The sequence below is a fragment of the Felis catus genome, chromosome D3, assembly GCF_018350175.1.
Source record: "Felis catus isolate Fca126 chromosome D3, F.catus_Fca126_mat1.0, whole genome shotgun sequence".
Lineage (NCBI taxonomy): Eukaryota > Metazoa > Chordata > Mammalia > Carnivora > Felidae > Felis > Felis catus.
The window spans coordinates 30,530,792-30,551,647 of NC_058379.1; the positions used below are offsets into that span (position 1 = coordinate 30,530,792).

A 20,856-nucleotide genomic window follows, 5' to 3' on the forward strand; every position below is an offset into this window, starting at 1 on the left:
TGCTAACTCTTCCTTAAATGTTTGGGAGAATCCCCCCTGGAAAGCCACCTGGCCCTGGACTCTTGTTTTTTGGCAGAGTTTTGATTACTAATTCGATTTCCTGACTGGTTATGGGTCTGTTCAAATTTTCTATTTCTTCCTGTTTCAGTGTTGGTAGTGTATATGTTTCTAGGAATCTGTCCATTTCTTTCAGATTACCCATTTGATTGGCATATAATTGCTCATACCATTCTCTTATTGTTGTTTTTATTTCTGCTGTGTTGGTTGTGATCTCTCCTCTTTCATTCTTGATTTTATTTATTTCGGTCCTTTCCTTCTTTTCTTTTTTGATCAGACTGGCTAGTGGTTTATCAATTTTGTTAATTCTTCCAAGGCACCAGATTCTGGCTTGATTGGTCTGTTCAACTGGTATTTTTGTGGGGTTTGTGGTTTGTTTGTTTGTTTGTTTCGATAGCATTAATTTCTGCTGTAATCCTTATTATTTCCTGTCTTCTGCTGGTTTGGGGTTTTATTTGCTGTTCTTTTTCCAGCTCCTTAAGGCATAAGGTTAGGTTGTGTATCTGAGATCTCTCTTCCTTCTTTTGGAAGGCCTGGATTGCTATCTATTTTCCTCTTATAACCACCTTTGCTGCGTCCCAGAGGTTTTGGGTTGTGGTGTTATCCCTTTCATTGACTTCCATATACTTTTCTTTTTTTTTTTTTTTTTTAATTTTTTTTTCAACATTTTTATTTATTTTTGGGACAGAGAGAGACAGAGCATGAACGGGGGAGGGGCAGAGAGAGAGGGAGACACAGAATCGGAAACAGGCTCCAGGCTCCGAGCCATCAGCCCAGAGCCTGACGCGGGGCTCGGACTCACGGACCGCGAGATCGTGACCTGGCTGAAGTCGGACGCTTAACTGACTGCGCCACCCAGGCGCCCCTTCCATATACTTTTCAATTTCCCCTTTAACTGCTTGGTTGGCCCATTCGCTCTTTAGTAGGATGTTCTTCAGTCTCCAAGTATGTGTTACCTTTCCCAATTGTTTGTTGTGGTTGACTTCGAGTTTCATAGTGTTGTGGTCTGAAAATACGCACGGTATGATCTCGATCTTTTTGTACTTACTTAGGGCTGATTTATGTGCCAGTATATGGTCTATTCTGGAGAACGTTCCATGTGCACTAGAGAAGAATGTATATTCTGCTGGTTTAGGATGAAATGTTCTGAATATATCTGTTAAGTCCCTCTGGTCCAGTGTGTCATTCAAAGCCATTGTTTCCTTGTTGATTGTTTTGATTAGATGATCTGTCCATTGCTGTGAGTGGGGTGTTGAAGTCTCCTACTATTATGGTATTACTATCGATGAGTTTCTTTATGTTTGTGATTAATGGATTTACACATTTGGGTGCTGTCACATTTGGCGCATAAACAGTTGTTTAGGTCTTCTTGGTGGATAGACCCCTTGAGCATGCCATAATGCCGTTCTGCATCTCTTGATACAGTCTTTATTTTAAAGTCTAGATTGTCTGATATAAGTATGGCTACTCTAGCTTTCTTTTGTTGACCATTAGCATGATAGATGGTTCTCCATCCCCTTACTTTCAATCTGAAGGTGTCTTTAGGTCTAAACTGGGTCTCCTCTAAACAGCATATAGATGGACCTTGTTTTCTTATCCATTCTGTTACCCTATGCCTTTTGATTGGAGCATTGAGTCCATTGACATTTAGAGTCAGTACTGAAAGATATGAATTTATTGCCATTATGATGCTTGTAGACGTGGAGTTTCTGGTGGTGTTCTCTGGTCCTTTTTTTAAATTTTTTTTTCAACGTTTTTTTTTTTTTTTTTTTTTTTTTTTTTTATATTTTTGGGACAGAGAGAGACAGAGCATGAACGGGGGAGGGGCAGAGAGAGAGAGAGACACAGAATCGGAAACAGGCTCCAGGCTCCGAGCCATCAGCCCAGGGCCTGACGCGGGGCTCGAACTCACGGACCGCGAGATCGTGACCTGGCTGAAGTCGGCGCTTAACCGACTGCGCCACCCAGGCGCCCCTGGTCCTTTCTGATATTTGTTGCTTTTGATATATATATATATATATATATATATATATGCATATATATATGTATATGTATACATATGTATGTATGTATATGTAATTTTTTTTCATCTTTTCTTCCCTCAGAAAGTCACCCTTAAAATTTCTTGCAGGCTGGTTTAGTGGTCACAAATTCCTTTAATTTTGGTTTGTCTGGGAAACTTTTTCTCTCTCCTATTTTGAGTGACAGCCTTGCTGGATAAAGAATTCTTGGCTGCATTTATTTTTTATTTTATTTGTTTAATGTTTATTTTTGACAGGGAGAGAGAGAGAGAGAGAGAGAGAGCGAGCATGAGCAGAGGAGAGGCAGAGAGAGAGGGAGACACAGAATCCGAAGCAGGCTCCAGGCTCTGAGCTGTCAGCACAGAGCCCGACGGGGGGCTCGAACTCACAGACCGCGAGATCACGACCAGAGCTGAAATCGGACGCCTAACCGACTGAGCCACCCAGGCGCCCCCGCACATTTTTCTGATTCAGCATACTGAATATATCCCGCCACTGCTTTCTGGCCTGCCAAGTTCTTGTGGGTAGGTCTGCTGCACCTGATCTGTCTTCCCCTTTAGGTTAGGGAACTTTTTTTTTTTTCCCCTTGCTGTTTTCATGATTCTCTCCTTGCCTGAGTATTTTGTGAATTTGACTCTGATATGCCTTGTTGATGGTCGGTTTTTGTTGAATCTAATGGGGGTCCTCTGTGCGTCCTGGATTTTGACGTCTGTGTCTTTCCCCAGGTTTCATACATGTTTTCCGCTATGATTTGCTCACATTACCCTAATACCCCTATTTCTCTCTCTTCCGCTTCTGGGACCCCTATGATTCTGATTTTGTTCCTTTTTAATGAGTCACTGGTCTCTCTAATGCTTAAATGGTGCTCTTTTGCCTTAATCTCCCTCTTTTTTTTCTGCTTCGTTATTCTTTCTAAGTTTGCCCTCTATATCGCGGAATCTCTGTTCTGCCTTGTCCATCCTTGCCGCCACTGCATCCATCCGTGATTGCAGCTCAGTTATAGTATTTTTAATTTCATTCTGGCTATTTTTTACGTCTTTTATCTCTGCAGAAAGGGATTCTAATCTATTTTGGACCCCAGCTAATATTCTTATTATCGTGATTCTAAATTCTGGGTCAGACATCTTGCTTCTATCTGTGTGGGTTAAATCCCTGGCTGTCGTTTCTTCATGCTCTTTCTTTTGGGGTAAATTCCTGCTGAATTCTGTGGTTCAGGTTGTGCAGATTGTTGTGTTAGTCCTCCAATCAGTGTTCTAGGTGTGTAGGATGGTTTTGTGTTGGCCTGGCTGTATTTCATGGATGGGAGACACACACACAACTTCCATGCTGTTCTGCCATCTTGGCCCCTCCCCCATTCACAAATATTTTAAAAACTTACCTCAGGGTGCCTGGGTAGCTCCGTGGGTTAAGCATCCAACTTAGGCTCAGGTCATGATCTCACAGTGTGTGAGTTTCAGCCCCACGTGGGGCTCGCATTGGGCTCGCCACTGTCAGCGCAGAGCTGGCTTCAGATCCTGTCTCCCTCTCTCTCTGCCCCTCCCCTGCTGGCTTGCTTGGTCTCTCTCAAAAATAAACAGTTAAAAAACCTATCTCAATAGACGTGAAATAAACATCTGTTAACGTTCAATATTCATTCATGACAGAACTTAGAAAACTAGTATTATAAGGGAACTTCCTCAATATACTTGTGGCAGAAAGACCCTAAGTGACTCCATAATATCTGCCCTTTAGTGTTGTCACCTTTTCTTTATAATTCTTGTCTCTTAAGATCTGTGACTTGACTCTAGCTATTAGAATATGGCAAATGTAAAGGAATGTTGCAGACATGATTAATTCAGTTAATTCAGAGTCAATCAAAAGGAGGATTATGCTAGGCCAACCTGATCTGATCACGTGAACACCCTTCAAGGAGGACTGAGCCTTCTCTGAAGTGACATTCTCCTTGCTGGCCTCCTAAACTAAGCGGCCACATCGAGGAAGTCTACATGGCCACGAACAAGGAACAGCCTTGCTCTAGGCTGAATATTGTGTCCCCACTCACCGAAACTCATGTGTTAAATCTTAATGTTCAACGTGATAGTATTTAGAAGTGGGGGATTTGGGAAGTGATTAAGTCATGAAGGTGGAGCCCTCATGAATGGGATTAGTGCCCTTATAAAGGAGGGCTGGGAGAGCTCCCTTGGCCCTGCGCCAAGCAGGAAGACCAGCGTCCATGAACCAGGAAGCAGGCCGTCGCTGGACACTGAATCTGCCAGTGCCTTCATTTTGGGCTCCCCAGGCTCCAGAACTGTGAAAGATAAAACTTTTTTTTCATAAGCCTATGGTATTTTGTTAGAGCAGCCCAAAAGGACTAAGACAAGTGTCTGGGAACGCTTAGGACCTAAGCCTCCAACTAGCAAAGAGCTGTGGAAATGAGTCCAGTCGTACAGTCACAAGGACATTCTCTTAAAAACAAACGCAATGGGCTTGGAAGCAGATTCTTCCCCATCGAAGCACCCAAATGGGGAAGCGCAGTCTAGTGGACACCTTGGGTACAGCCTTGTGAGAACCTGAACAAAGGACCCAGCTAAGCCATTGCTCAGCTTCTGACCCATAAAAATGTGAGATACATGTGTGTGGCTGTAAGACACTGTGTTGATGGTGCTCTGTTGTAAACGGCAAGAACAAACTAAGAGACTGATAAAAGATATACACTTTAAAAAACCCCACTATCTACATAGTTCTAGAAAACTACTTTTACGTGTTGCAATTTCAAGAAGACATGAACACTCACTATCCTCACATTTACTCAACGTCATTCTTGTAGTAGGAAAGAAAAAAAAAATGAAAGCTCTAGGAATTGGAAACAAAAATGCCACTATTTATAGATTGTATGTCGCTGCATGCCCCAAATCCAAAGGAATCTGCAGATAAAACACTCGAGTAAGAAACAATATATTGTGGGGAATAAGCTTAGACAATTAAAAGACTAGTTGTTTGGAAAAATCAGTATAAGAAATGTCTTTCCTTACAAACTATTGGCAGATTCAATGCAATTCCAATGAGAAACGGCTTTGGAGAGCTTGCCAAGTTGATTAAAGAAGACCTGTGGCGCCCTTCCTTCCTTTCTTCTTTCTCATCCCCAACAGTTTAGTTCCCAGTACTAGAAACAGAGGCATGGAGTTGTGGGGGTCCAGAGTGAGGTGCTGGAGCTTAGACAGAATGGGGAAGGCATTACATGTGGGACAGTCACCCTGCACAGTGTTGGAGCTCAAGTGAGAGCATCCCTGAAAAGTGAATGATATAGAATAATGAAGTATCACAGACTGAACAGGGTGGGGAGGCATCTGCACAGGGGAAGAATAGCCCAGCGTGGGTTTTCAGAACCTGCAGGGGGGCAAACCGTCTGTACCTCTATACAGAAGAGGTGGCCTGGCACAGGGTGTCTGAGAAAGGAGATATGTACATGTCTCAAAGTACTTCCCCACAAAATACTAAATAATTGCAAAGTGGAAAGTTAACATTCCAGGCGAGAAACCTGGCAGATACTACCTCCGGTGGCCAACATTAACATCACCAGTACTGGGACAAATCAAAATTGTAGGTCACACGATAGGATGCAATGAAAAGAGTAGGTTGTAGTGATACTCTTGCTAAAAATGTATGATCTGAATTTTACCATAAGGAAACCTAAGAAAACTCCACATTGAAAGCATTCCACATTACTGGAATTTACTTGTCAAAAGGTTAAAGGTCATGAAAGTCAAGGAAAGACAAAAGAACTGTTCTAGAGTGAAAAAGACTAAGACACACAACTGAATTCAATACATGGCTCTGGACAGGACCTTCCTTGGTATTACGTATACTACAGATAAGTGAGCAAACTTAAAAAGAATTATGAGGAATAAATGATAGAATTATACTGAACCCTTGAACAAAAGAGTTTTAATGGGTGCACTGACTACACGCAGATTTTTTTTTTTCAGTACTGGAAATGTACTTTATAATTTTCTTCATGGTATTTTTTTCTGTAGCTTACTCTATTTTAAGAATATGGTACGATACAGATCATATACAAAAGATTATTGGTAGTAGCAGTGGTTAAGTCTTTGGGGCTCAAAAGTTGTTCATGGCTTTTTGACTGTGGGGGGCAGGGGTCAGAGCCCTTAACCCCATTGTTCAAGTGTCGAGTGTATTAATGTTCTGACTGTGAAGGTTGTATGGTAGTTATGTGGAATGTACTGACTTGTAGGATTTAAATGCTACAGGAATCGGGCATCCCATTAGCAATTTACCTGCAAATGGCTCTCGGGCCGGGGGGAGTGAGTTCTTTTTTTTTCTCTATTTTTTCTTTTCTCTAACTTTGTTTCCAAAAAGCAAATCAAAAATACATACATACATACATACATACATAAATAGAAAAAGTGAAAAGCCTTAGGCAAATCTTATTTCTCCATGTGGAAAGAGCTATGAATCAGTGTTTACAACTAAAATTATAGATAGGTTTTATGGCACTATAAAAAATTGTAATATGTACAAACATTGGCAATAGCCATAGCAGGAATACATCAAACTAACATCTAAATGTTTAGGCCCACATATAGTGATAAAAATTGGAAAATACAAAAAAGCCATCCATGAACACTACTGAAGTATTCATGACAACTTGGCTGTGGAACAGTCTGATGTATGTCAAACCCTCTAGTGCTGGTTTCCACGTACAAAATGTGCTTAAAAGTTAATGAGATGCCAAGAAACATAGTTTAAAATATTATACAGATTTTCATTACACACATGATACAAAACATTTTCCTCTAACCAAGATTTTGCCATATAGTGTGTTCAATTGGGAAAGAATGACAATGTTTTGTAAGCATCCAGTAAATTTTTTCTATTTATTTTTCAAATCATATAATTTTTGTTCAAAATCTGTACACATTCTCGTGACGCTTTCCATACTGGATCTTGATTTAGAATTGAATCATCAGTAGATACTTAAAGGAGTTCTACAGGATCCTCATTCAAATTCGGTAGCAGCTGAAAAGGAAAAGAAAGAATTATCTCCTTTCTCCAAAATACTTTTCACTACAAGTCCTTAAAAAAAAAAGAAAAGAAAAAAGAAAAGGAAAGGAAAGGAAAGGAAAGAAAAGAAAAGAAAAGAAAAGAAAAGAAAAAAGAAAAGAAAAAAAGAGAAAGAGAAAGTTGGGGCCTTTATGAAAAGGTGTTAAGGAAAATGAAAAATAACTACGTACAACTGCAATATGAAACCCAAGATTAGTATTAAATATATTTTGCTCAGGGTTGCACACTGAATTAATTGCTATTGTGGCTAAATGTCAGAGTTTCTGGTTTTTTCATTACAAGGTGAAATTACAAGATGAGGACACAGTCCACCCTGAACAATCATCAACTACAAACTGAAAAATCAAACAGGCATTTCCAAACAGAGCCAAGTATACAGATATAAGTGACAGGTATAAAGCACAGCACTACTGGAACATACAGAAGGGACATCCCAGTTTTGCGTCAATATTGTCTGCTTTTTGGTGAAGGTGATATGTAAGCTGACACCTGAAGGACAAGGAAAAAGTATGCTAGGTAGAGGGAAGAAGCACATACAAAGAGCTAGATGTGAGGAAGAACACTTGTGCAATTATGAGTAGTTTAGTTTGACAAGGTGCTAGAGCCAAGCAGCAGAGTAGGGCAAATAGTGAGAGACAAGGCTGAATAATCTGGCAAGAAGCAAACTGATTTGGGTGTTTTCATTCCATGCTAAGGAATTTGAAGTTTTACCCAAGGGCAAAAGCAATGACAAAGTCAATGAGTGAAGACTGAAGCCCGCTACCTGTCAAGTGACAGCTATATGACCTCTAATTACTTAACCAAGCATTACTAAGACGACTTTGGCTTTTTGGGTCTTTTTGGGTCTTCTAGCAGAAACAACAATTTGATAAAGCACACCTTATCTGAGACTTGTGCAGGTTGACAGTTCCATAGGGATGGCACCAGTGAAGGAAGATTATCGCCACAAATAATAACAGATATATAGACTTAAAGGCCATGGAACAACCTTAGTGACTTGCTCCTAATGAACAGAATATGTGACTATGATCCTGTGTGTATTCCAAGCCTAGGTGACAAAAGGCGACACAGGTTCTGCCTTGCTCTGTATCTCAGGCTGCTTACTTGGAATCTAGCTCCCCATCTAGTGAGGAAGTCTAGGCCACAAAGAGGGTCTAGGTGTGTCAGTTTAAAGTGTTCCTGCTGCCCCATGAACTGAAGTCCCAGGCAACAGCCAGCATCAACAACCAGACGTTAGTGAACAAATCTTCAAATGGATCCAGCCCCAGACCTTTCAGTTGCCCCACCTGAAGCTGAGCGGGGCAGAGACTAGCTGTCCTGGCCGCACTTTTCCTAACAGATTTGTGAACAAAAGAAATCTAAACTTTGGGGAGTTTGTTAAGAAAACACAAAAATGATAAATTGGAAAGTGGATGAAAGAAGAGAGATAAGACACATAAACTTGTATGGGAGAAATTGGTCTCCATTAAAGTAGGATGTAATAAATGTTAAGATTAATTTATTAACAACCAACAGTGCTAATGAGAAGAAGCAGATAACTAGAAGCAAAATCTAAGAAGTTTTTCTCTCCGGTTTTCCCCAGTTAGGATCATATTAGCTGTTCATTTTTCATATATGGCCTTTATTATGTTGACGTATGGTTCCTCTAAGCCTACTTTGTTGAGGTTTGTATCATGAATGGATGTTATAGTTTGTCAAATTGTTTTTCTGCATCTATTGCAATGATATGATTTTATGCTTTTTTGAAAATTAATACGAGGTATCACATTCATTGCTTTGCAAATATTGAACCACCCCTACAAACCAGGGATAAATCCCATTGGGTTATAGTCAGTGATTTTTTTTAAGGTTTATTTATTTTTGAGAAAGAGCGCAAGTGGGGGAGGGACAGAGAGAGAGGGAAACACAGAATCTGAAATAGGCTCCAGGGTCCGAGCTGTCAACAGAGCCTGACACTGGGCTCGAATCGACGAACCATGAGATCGTAACCTGAGCTGAAGTTGGATGCTTACCTGACTAAGCCACCCAGCTGCCCCTGGTAAATGATTTTTTAATGTATTGGTGGATTCAGTTTGCTTATTTTGTTGAAGATTTTTGCACGTTCATCAGACATGCTGGCCTGTAATTCTCTTTGTGGTGTCTTTACCTGGTTTTGGTATCAGGCTAATGCTGGCATCACAGAATGAATTTGGAAGATCCTTCCTTTTATGTTTTTCTGGAACCATTTGAAAAGGACAGGTATTAATCTGTTTCTTTTTTCCTCTTTCTCTCTCTCTCTCTCTCTCTCTTTCTTTTTTTGGTATTAGCTCTTTTTACATGTTAGAATTTACATCTGAAGCCATCTGGTCCTAGATTTGTGTTTGTTGAGAGTTTTGTCATTCCTGATTCAGTTTCTTTGTTGGTTATTGATTTTTTTCAAGTATTCTATTTCCTCTGGTTTCAGTTTGGTAAGTTATATGTTTACAAGCAATTTATTCATTTCTTCTAAGTTGTCCAATTTGTTTGCATACAGTTTTTCACAATATGCTCTCATAAATGATTCTATTTCTGTGGTGTTGGTTCTTATTTCTACGCTCACATTTGTGGTTTTACTTATTTTGGTATTTTCTATTTTCTTGTTGATAACTCTGGCTAAAGCCTTACCAGTTCTATTAATTCTTACAAAGAACCAGCTCCAGTTTTCATTCATTTGTTCTCCTTTTATATGTTTTTTGTTTGTCTATCATTTATTTCTGCTTTAATGACAGAAACGAGTTGGTCAGTGTATCTACCTCATTGCTCCCACTTAGGATTTACAATGGGAATCCTACAAAGGAGGGTGAGAGTGGGATGACATTAACTGTTCTGCTTGGAAAACAGTTGGAGTTTCACTACATATCGATAAATTAGAATCCTGAATGGCACATTAGTCTTTTCTGAGATTGAATTGTGAAATCTCTGAAAGGCTGATTCACACATGCGGATGGAAAAAAAAATGAGTTTCTGAACTTGCAATGGTAGGAGCACTATGTTACTAGGTAAGGCCCTGACTGAGCAGCCATTTTGAGTTTTTCACTGGCATTTCTTTTCCTTTACAAAATCCAACAAGGAGAAAAGTCCATTCCTTTGAGAAGGACGTTTGCATAACGACCTGCTAGTCATTGTCTTGATGAAGACAATAAATTGCAAATTTGTAACTACAAATTACAAGAAATCATCATTAAAACAACCCGTTCTCAAACTCTCACTGAAGGGTTGAGATTACAGGAGAAAGTCAGAACTCAAGATCAAATGATCACTCAAAGTTTGGGCAACTTTGAAACACGCTGAAAAATATTAGCAGGGACTCACACACATCTGTATGCCAACGTTCCCAGCTGCATTATTCACAATAACCAAAAGGTGGACTAAACCAAACGCTCACGGTGGTATATATAAAATGTTGCTTGTCTTAGACTCTCACAACGTTTTTATTAAAATCTCACTACAAACATCATTACTTTATGAATTCAATCCACTTCATCTACATAGAAGAATTACATCACTCGTAGTAAGTAGGAACAATATGAACCTACTATTCTAATCTCTGAGATTTTTCATATGATCCAAAACATTCTTATGTACCCCTAGTGAAATAAGGATTCCTTTTCAGAAGGACACACATTAAGAGACTGACTTACCAAACTTGTCTTTAACAAGTTGCTCTGAAGGTCTTGAATTTGGGACACTTGCTGTTTGATGGTTTTTTCCTGTCTGGCATTTTGAACTTCTAGCCTAAAATGCAGATCTTAAGATAATTATTCTCACACATCAATGTAAAAGAATACCATATAATATCTGAACAAATGAGGGTATTACAGAAATTCTGAAAAGTGTATCAAGAGGAAGTTTTGCAATTGTGCCATTTTTCTCGTTGTGTTTTGTGGATAAGGTGCAACATTGAGAAATAATATGACACAATTTTGCATTTCAAAATAGCTCAACTCTGGAATTTGTATCCAGCTTTTAACAATGATATACTGGCATAACTAGTACATTTCTCTTACTACACTGCTTATCTGCCTTGTAAATAATCAAGCTATTTTCTATGAGGTTTAAATTATACTTTTTCATATGATCTTTCATCTTCTCAGCATATCTTATGGTCTCTGCATATCGATCTTGTTCTTCTTGCAACTAAAGAAAAAATAATAATTTTAACTACTGAGAATCTAGTAGAACACCATCACTTGTTTTTGTAACTAAATGTTTTTTTTATTTGAGAGTTAGAGAGAGAGAGAGAGAGAGAGAGAGAGACAGCGTGCACAAGTGGGGAAGAGAGGCAGAGGGAGAGACAGAGAAAATCGTAAACAGGCTGCAACCTCAGGGCGAAGACTGATGAGGGGTTCGGTCTCATGACCGGTCTCATGATGTGGGGTTTGGGATCATGACCTGAGTGGAGATTAGGAGTCAGGTCGCTCAACCAACTAAGCTGCCCAAGTGCCCCTGTAACCAGAATCTTATTGGACCCAGCCACACTCTCCTCTACATGCTGATCGATGGCTACTTTTAGGTCATAACAGCAGAGCTGAGCTGCTACAACAGAGACTATGGCCTAAAAGCCGAAAATGTTTCAATACTCTTACAGAAGAGTTTACCAACCGTACTCTACTACAAAAACATAACGTCTTTAATGTTTTTAAATTATATATGATCAGATAAACATACAAATGTATCTATCGGTCAAGTAGAGGGAATATAGGAAATTACCTTATGGTAAACGTTTCTGTTTTCATACTCCAAGCACCGTGTCAACTATGATTTCAAATATTCACATAGGTGAATGACATTGCCATTCTCGTGATTATAAAACTGAACATGCTGTTTTCAGTGACAACAAGATATTTCATGGAACAGTTTGAGAAGCAGTATCTTAGTAGGAGCCAGCATGCCTGGATCTAAATTCCCAATTCTGCTGGTGATGCGCTGTATGACCTTGAGCAAACTACCTAAAACTCCTGTGTCTCATTCTTTGCATCTGTAAAATGAAGGTAATAACAGCACCTACTGGGGCACCTGGGTGGCTCAGTCAGTTCAGCGTCTGGCTCTTGATTTCAGCTCCGGACATGATCTCAGGGTCATGCGATTGAGCCCCACATCAGGCTCTGCGTGGACAGCGAGGAGCCTGCTTGGGGTTCTCTCTCTCTCCCTCTCCCTCTCCCTCTCTCCCTACCAGACCTACCCCACAATCTCTCTCTCAAAACAAAGAACCTTAAAACAGTGATCTCCAAATAAATAATAATAGTATCTACCTCACTGGGATGTTGGGAAGATTAAATTAGGAAATAATACGTGAACAACTTAGAAGGGTATGCGGCACATAGTCAGCTCTAAGTGTCTGCATTCAGCATGATTACTGTTGCTGTATTTTGCATTCCAATACAATGTGATAGTTTAGGCAGGTGGCCTGCCAATACAAGTGTTCCCCGTACATATTATATTGAAGTTATTCTTCACTCCACCGCAAGTGGCAGCAAATGGGGAGCATGAGGCCCAGAATCTCTCCTCAGTACTTCAAACAACTTTGCCAATGCCACTAGCCAACAGTACTTTTTTCCCACTTATGATACTTTTAACTTACTTCCTCTCTATACTACTCAGCGGACAATGCTCACGGACTACACTACAAATAGCACCCCCTAGATTGAGTAATAGATGCTTTACGTGACCATCAGAGGCAAGGGAAAGCCACTGACATGGAAATAATGGAGTCTTGCTAAACCAAAGTTCCTCAATCATTTCATGTCCATACTGTTTACGCTAGGTTGCTTTAGCAGGTACTCTGATGAAGAGATTAAGGCTTTGTGGTAAAAGCATATCAGAAAAGCTGTCCCCAGAGCTTTGCAGTTGGTAAAGTACTATAAATCTATAGATCCCAGTTCTGGCTGTGTAAGGAAGAAAGACAAATTTAGAGTGCTTTTTCATAGTGAGGGGGAAAAATACCCAAACATTTGATTGAACATTTCTCCTCTATTAGATTAAGTGCTTTCACTAATAGTTTTACATATATACATGTGTCTGTGCATGTGTGTGTGTGTGTGTGTGTGTGTGTATATATATATATATATATACACGTATATATGTATATACATGTATATACATATATATACATGTGCGTGTGTGTATATATATATATATACATATATACACACACTTTTTTTTAATGCTTATTTTTTGATAGAGAGCACAAATCTGAGTGGTGCAGAACATGAGGGACACAAGGGATCCAAAGCAGGCTCTGCTGACAGCAGAGACTCTGATGCAGGGCTCAGTCTCAAGAATGTGGAGATCATGACCTGAGCCGAAGTCAGACGCTGATCGGACTTGAGCCACCTAGGCACCCCTCAATTTTGTATGTAACTTCTTAACATACATTTAGAATAAAAGCTTTGTTATACCAATGTTTCCAAGAAGAATTTATTGATACGGTATAAAGTACTTAATTTTATCGGAAAAACTGTGAAGTTAAAATATTTTCAATTTATACAAGGGTAAGTACCACACGTATCAAATATTATTATCCCTTAAATTTATACTTAGAAAGACGAAATTTCCTCTCATGAAAAAAATAAAAACAACGTCAAATAAAGGACTAAATTGTTCTGCGCAGGCCAGATGACAAGTGTCAAGAGAGTTAAGGCTAATGGGAGTTAGATCAGTCAGAGAAAGTTCATAGGAAAGGAGACTGTGAGACAAGTCTGAATAACATAGGTTTACTCAAGAGGAACAGAAACTAAAAAGACAGCATGAGTAACGGTGGAGAGATGGTGAAATCAACCCACTTAACTCAGAGGATAAAATCTCATGGCAGAGACATTAAAAACAGGTGTCCACACAAGAACTACGTGAATGTTCACAAGCAGCAGTATTAACAGGCAAAAAGTGGACACAACCCAAAGGTCCATCAGGCGATGAATGAACAAGGGCCTTAGCCCACAATGGAGTAGTGTTTGACAATAGAAAGAAATGAAGCGCTGATATAAGCTGTAACCAACACAGATGAACCCGGAAAACATTAAGTGAAGCTAGCTAGTCCCAAGGGATCACACGTTGTGTGACTCCATTTATATGAAATATTCACAAGAGGCAACTCCAGTGAGAGACCAAGTAGTAGACTGGTGGTTGCCTGAGGCTGGGGGCAACGGGTAAGGGTTTCCTTTCAGGGTGAGGAAAGCATTCTACTCGATGGCAGTGATGGTTGCACGAGCGTACACAGAGACAGTGAACTGTGCGTGGCAAATGGGTGACTTTTATGGTATGTGTATTGTACCTCAAAAAGGCTTTTGAAAAAAACCCAATGGCAGGACACAGATAATGTTCTTAATTCTCGCTTTTGGGCGTACATACTATACATGATCTGAATATTTCAGATCATGTGCTTTGACGACATGTCTAAAAGGCAAAGAAAATGAAGGAAATTCCTAAGTTCAAGTGGTTTGTTAAGTGATCTTTCTGTACAAGTCATCCTGAAATCAGTACAGATTCTTCCCAAAAGTGAAGATGAGAACTAAGACAATTATCTGAAACATTCCATTAAACATTATCTTCTGATTTTGTCCAGCTCGCCTCATCATGGTAATAGAGATATCATTAAAAAACATTGTTTAGGAGGGGACAAAAGTCTCTTGGGGCACCTGGGTGGCTACGTCAGTTAAGCATCCAATTCTTGCTTTCAGCTCAGGTCGTGATCTCACGGTTCATGAGACTGAGCCCACGTTGGCTCTACACTGACAGCATGGAGGCTGCTTGCGATTCTCCCTCTCTCCTCTCTCTGCCCCTCCCCTGTTAACATGCACGCACACATTCTCTCTCGCTCTTTCTCTCTCAAAATACATAAATCAACTGTAAAAAAAGTTTTACATTAAGGAAAGAAAGAAAAAAGTCTCTCAATTTCTGTGAGGAAGGATACAAAAGCCTCAACTTTCCTAAGTATTATAAGAAAAAAACGTATAACGCAAACAGTAGAATGAAAGTCAGAGTTTACGAAATAAATGTATTGTGAAGACACTAAAATCATAATAAATTAATTATAATGAAAATACAAAAGAAAGCGGTCCATGGAAGTTCGTATCCTAAAACACCTTATATTATTTAACCAGCTATAAGTTAACTGTTGACAGGTTACATTTACTACATACTTGACTTCTGATTCGACCTAATTTCTTCTTGAGATCCCGTGTCTCATCTTCCAGACGAAGATGTGACATAACCTCCGGGGAAGCGTGTGACATAGACTGTTTCTTCAGAGTATCAGCCAGTTCTTGTTGAAGTTGTCTCACAACTATCTAATAAGACATTTCTGTTACTGATTTTCCAAATCATCTTATTATTAAATTATGTTAATAATAGACAACTCTAACATGCGTACTTTGAGAAATATCACCACATACATCAATTCACCTTCTTTTATTTTTTTTAACGTTTATTTATTCTTGAGACAGAGAGAGACAGAGCATGAACAGGGGAGGGGCAGAGAGATAGAGGGAGACACAGAATCTGAAACAGGCTCCAGGCTCTGAGCCATCAGCACAGAGCCCGACGTGGGGCTTGAACTCACGGACCATGAGATCATGACCTGAGCCGAAGTCGGACGCCTAACCGACCAAGCCACCCAGGCACCCCGATTCACCTTCTTTTAGCAACACATACACATTCCTGTTCCCTGAATTCAGTTAAAGAACTAAAGGTGTTCTCTCCCTGCCTAGTCAGGATGATGTCACTTAGATAATGAATTCAGCCACACTATCCGTTCTCCACTGGTGAATTTGCAAAGCTTCATAACCTACAGAAGTCTCAAAAAGAAATGGGGACATAGTGGGCACAGCAGTCGTAAATTCTGTGTTATGAAAGGTTTTCTCTCTGTTTTTATTACAGGCTTAAGTTACCGTCAGAGTTCCTCACATATCCAATCCTCTGCTCTTATCCTTCTAATAGAGTCGTATCTCAGAACCAAAGTAAAGTCATTCCAATGGCCCCTGCTTCCACCCCCCTCCCTGACCTCAGCTCCTACAGCTCTCTCCCCTACTCACTCCATTCTTGCTAAACAGGAATCCTGCAACCCCTCCTTGGTCTGAAAATGGAGATCCAATGCCAAATTAATAAATCACAGAGAGATACAATTCTCTTTGTACTGGACAAACCTATGCCCACATGATAGTAACTGAGCTTCGAAATGAACAAATTATTTGTAACAATATTTAAAATAAGTTATAAATAGCAGTGGGAAGATTCTTCAAAGATGGCTTTGCTTAAAACTCACCACAGTTGTCCCAAACTATGATTTAGTGAGAAGTAGATACATTTAAAGAATTAAGAGTTTGTAGGAACACATGATTTGAGACTGAAAATTTATGTGAATAAAAATGAAATCATACCAACTTAAAATGTATAAAAAGCTACCAAAGGAAAAGTACTACCAGGTAGAGCACCTATACTTCATTTCATCTGGGAAATCTGAAGTGACTGTCCAGTTAACTCAATTAAATGAATCTGAGTTTCAAAATACTCATTTTACCTTTGAGCATTTTCATTTACCAGCTCACCCCAGTAATAAAATGTGGTGGCAAAGATTACAATTATTATTGTAGGGGTGCCTGGGTGGCTTTCTCGGTTAAGCAAGCAACTCTTGATTTCGGCTCAGGTCATGAATCTCACAGCTCCTGACTTTGAGAGTCCTGTGTCGGGCTCCACGCTGGCAGTGCAGAGCCTCCTTGGCATTCTCTCTCTCTGCCCCTCCCCAGCTCATGTTCTCTCTCTGACACTCTCTCTCATAACTTTGTTGGCTCCAAATGAAGTTGGCTCCAAATCTCAAATTTTATACAAGCCTAAGTTCCCAAAAGTTGAGAACTTTAACTGAAGATAATGAAGGCATGAAAGTAAAAAAGAATTCGTGAGAAAAGTTTTCAGAATCTCAGAATTGGAAAAGCCTTTCTCTGATTTACGACAAACCAGAAGGCCTGAAATGAAAGATTAATAACTCTGACTACACTTAAAAATTGAGTTTACAGTAGATATCGAACACAGCTACCCCACAGTAGAATCGTTAGCTCTGCATCTACTTGGACAGATTAAATTTCCTAAAATTCTTTTTTCCTGAGAATATTTCATAGATATCTACTTTGCTAACATTTCTATAGTCAGATATAAGAATAGATCTATTGATAACTGACAAATCTAGGCACTGTACTATAATAGAAACACTTCTCCATACATCAATGAACTCATGTGGTTATCACAATTCTAGAATGGAGAGATTAAAAAATGGTGAGCTGCAGGACTCTCCCCAGGTCTTCTCACTCCACAACTAGTGATCTTGCACCAACCACTGCTACTTCTCTAGTGTAAACACACAAATATGAAAGAAGTCTTGGATTTCAAACTACTGATAGGAAATCAGGTGAAATTTATACATCTCTTAGAAAATCATGAAATTATTTACTGCTGCAATCAATAACTTGTATTTCCTCTTCATGTTGAAAATAGTAATAAATACAAAAGAGGGCAAATACACTCCCCTGTTTTATTAGGAATAAAATACCTATCAATAAATTGTCATTAAGTATATACCATAGCATACCATTGTTTTCAAAAGTTCTTTGTAATGAAAGAGGATGCTACCTGAAGCAAACTGTTACTTTTCTCAAAAGTAGGAGACTTGATACCGAAAATATGATCTGGGAACTGGCTATACTCGTCCTCCTGTCCAATAGCAGAAGTGTTCAACTGATCTATTAATATATCAAGGCAGTGAAGTAACTGTTCAAGACCAAAACTCATGTTGCTAGTAGCAATAGTTTTGAGATTAGGGAAAGCTCATCGATTCCTACAGAAAGGAATAAAAGCCTCTCCTTTGGATGAGGACATTACGAATGTCACTAGCTGTTGCAGACAAATGCATTTAATCAAGAATATTATTTTATGCGATGAAACAAAAATGCCACCGTCCCCCATGCCCCTCCCCCAAAATATATGTGCTTTTAAAATCCTCTATAGTTTCCATGATGTACAGTGTTGGGTTTTTTAAATTTATATATATATAAATATGTATATTTATATATATATGTATATATATATGTATAACATATATATATAATATGTATATACACATATGTGGAGAAAAATAATAATTAAAAAATAGAATGTATACAAATACATACACACATGTACTTCAAAATAACTAAAGAAGATATTTCAGAATTCGTTTTCTTATGAGCCATTTCTAGCACCTTTTGCTTGTAAAAGTGATTGTTTAGACTTCCATCTTGTAATACTCTCTGGCCTTCTGTTCTGGAGAAAGTTGCCACTGTCACTGCGCTTTTCTACAACCTGGAGATACATTTCATCACGAATTTGGTCTCATACCGTTAAAAAAAAAAAGTCAAAAGCTGAAGAGGAAAACTTTAAACAAATGTTCCAAGGAACATGATCCCATGTTTTAATTTATTTTAAACCTAAATAATGTATATTGAATCAAAGGGATACCATAGAATATATGTATAATACGCTATATAATATTGATGGAAATATACAATTTTTTATCAAAAAGTAATTTACCTGATTCAAATGACCTTTTGTGGCCTTCAATTCCATGTTTAGTGTTCTAAGAGCGAGTTCAAATTCTTGTTTTGTTTCAACTTCTTTCTTATATTGGTCTTCTGTTCTTCTTAACTTCTCCCTAATTTTTTCATGTAACATATCAGCATTTCTTGTTCCTTCCTCTTGTTTTAAAGTAAATCTGCAATTAAATGTGCTTATTTTAAAATTTGTTTTGTTAGAAATAAAAAGTTCCTCTTATGATCTGGTTCCACATAAGTTGGCTTACTGTCCAAATGAAATTTCTATGTTCTCAAGTCTTTTTTTCCTTTCTAGGGCTCATGTTTTTAATTTGTCACTTCAATCTCTTCCAAAACATATATACCGTTGAAAAGAAGCAAGGACAAAGCATTATGCAACTTAGTTACTTTTAGTCAGTAATAACTCTGGTGGATGTTGTAGGAAAGAAGTTTGAAATTATTCAAGAAAGTGAGAGTTGAAAATTACCCCTTTTCCCACAGGTATAATTATTCCTCCACAGGACAGATAATTCAGTTTCTCGTTAAAAAGAGAAGTGGCTGTTTATAAACAAGTTTATCAATTCACTGGAAATACAATTTCCACTTGACGAAACATTACAGGTACCTCCAGAAATGATGTGCAGTGTAAGAGAGCATCTGCAGATGTTGTTTACACAACATACACGTGCAGATTACTGTCATCCAAGACTAGACTAGCAAGTCTAATATCTGTTGCCCTATACTTTTTGTTTCTTCTTCCACAACACTTGCAACTTACCTTGTTGATGATTACCTACTTTATGAATCACTTAAAAATCCCTTCTAGAACAACACAGGATACATATCAATTAAGTACACAATAGAGAGTAATATGAGCTTTCAGCATACACTTTTGAATTAATTTTATCTACCTATGACAGAGATGTTGTAAAAACTTATCAGTAATCACTTTGCGTGTTACATTTTTTTAAATGTTTATTCATTTTTGAGAGAGAAAGGGAGAGCCCATGCAAACAAAGGAGGGACAGAGAGAGAGAGAGGGAGACAGAAAATCCGAAGTGGGCTCTGCACTGACAGCAGAGAGCTCAATGCAGGGCTCGAACTCACGAACCCTGAGATCGTGACCTGAGCCAAAGTCAGACGCTTGAGTGACTGAGCCACCCAGGCACCCCCATTTTCCTTTGTTTAAATTTTTTATTGAGAGAGAGATGACACAAGTGAACGAGGGCAAAGAGAGAGAAAGAGAGACAGAATCCCACGAGGAGCAGAGAGAGAGAGGGAGAGACAGAGACAGAGAGAAGAGGGGCTCACCCGAAGTGGGGCTCGTGCTCACCCAAAGCAGGGCTTGAGCCCACCCAAAGCTGGGCTCAAACTCACGAGATCATCACCTGAGCCGAAGCCAGATGCTTAACCAACTGAGCCACCCAGGCACCCCCACTTTACCTTTTAACCCCTGCATGTTAAGAATCAAATGGAATCAATTTGGGGGAATTTTACTGCCTTGCAAAAAATGACCATTTTATACTCTGTTGGTAGGGACAGAAATTAATATAAACTTTCCTGAGAACAATTTAAAAATATGGATCAAATACCTTTTTCAAAATTTTTATACTTTAACCAAATTATATTATATTGAAGAACTTATTCCAAGTAACCAGAAATGTAGAAACAGATTTATATAAAAGACATTCTTGACAGCACTAATTAAAATACAGAAAGATGAAAAACAAGCAGAATTCAATCTGTTAAATAATGATGTGTCTTGGACTATGGTGGACTTTTACACGGCCATTAAAATTGCGATTTGGAATAGACATTAAATTATTAGAAGTATTCACGGTTAAGAACTTGCTGTGTTATTGCCAAGAATCTCACACTTCACAACACTAAAGAAGTTTCCTTTCCTGGAAAATCCTATAAGGTAAGAGTGCAGTTACAAAACTGCCCCTACACATCTGTAGTATACAAGTAAAGAGTTCAAATATTTCTTTAAAACCGAGACGCTATAGCTCAAACTGCATACTTCATGTTCCCATTCCACTTTTTTTTTTAAAATTTTTTTTCAACGTTTTTATTTATTTTTGGGACAGAGAGAGACAGAGCATGAACGGGGGAGGGGCAGAGAGAGAGGGAGACACAGAATCGGA

The 20,856-nt window shown here is 38.9% G+C and overlaps 1 protein-coding gene across 17 annotated transcripts in view; it reads right to left on the reverse strand.

Annotated features, from left to right (window-relative positions):
- Nucleotides 1–20,856, reverse strand: part of LOC123381124 (ankyrin repeat domain-containing protein 26-like) — a 297,965-nt gene that overhangs the window by 218,575 nt on the left and 58,534 nt on the right. For 12 of the 17 annotated variants that reach the window (XR_006587703.1, XR_006587696.1, XR_006587700.1 and 9 more), the window contains 4 exons: nt 18,711–18,891; nt 15,296–15,442; nt 10,799–10,892; nt 6,934–7,094 (listed from right to left, as the gene is read on the reverse strand). The exons of 2 other annotated variants lie outside the window; for them this stretch is intronic. The gene's annotated coding sequence lies outside the window, so the exon portion shown is untranslated. Of the gene's footprint in view, nt 1–6,933; nt 7,095–10,798; nt 10,893–11,223; nt 11,295–15,295; nt 15,443–18,710; nt 18,892–20,856 lie in introns of those variants that run through there. 3 more of the 17 variants (XR_006587708.1, XR_006587709.1, XR_006587695.1) reach the window with 3 other exon arrangements.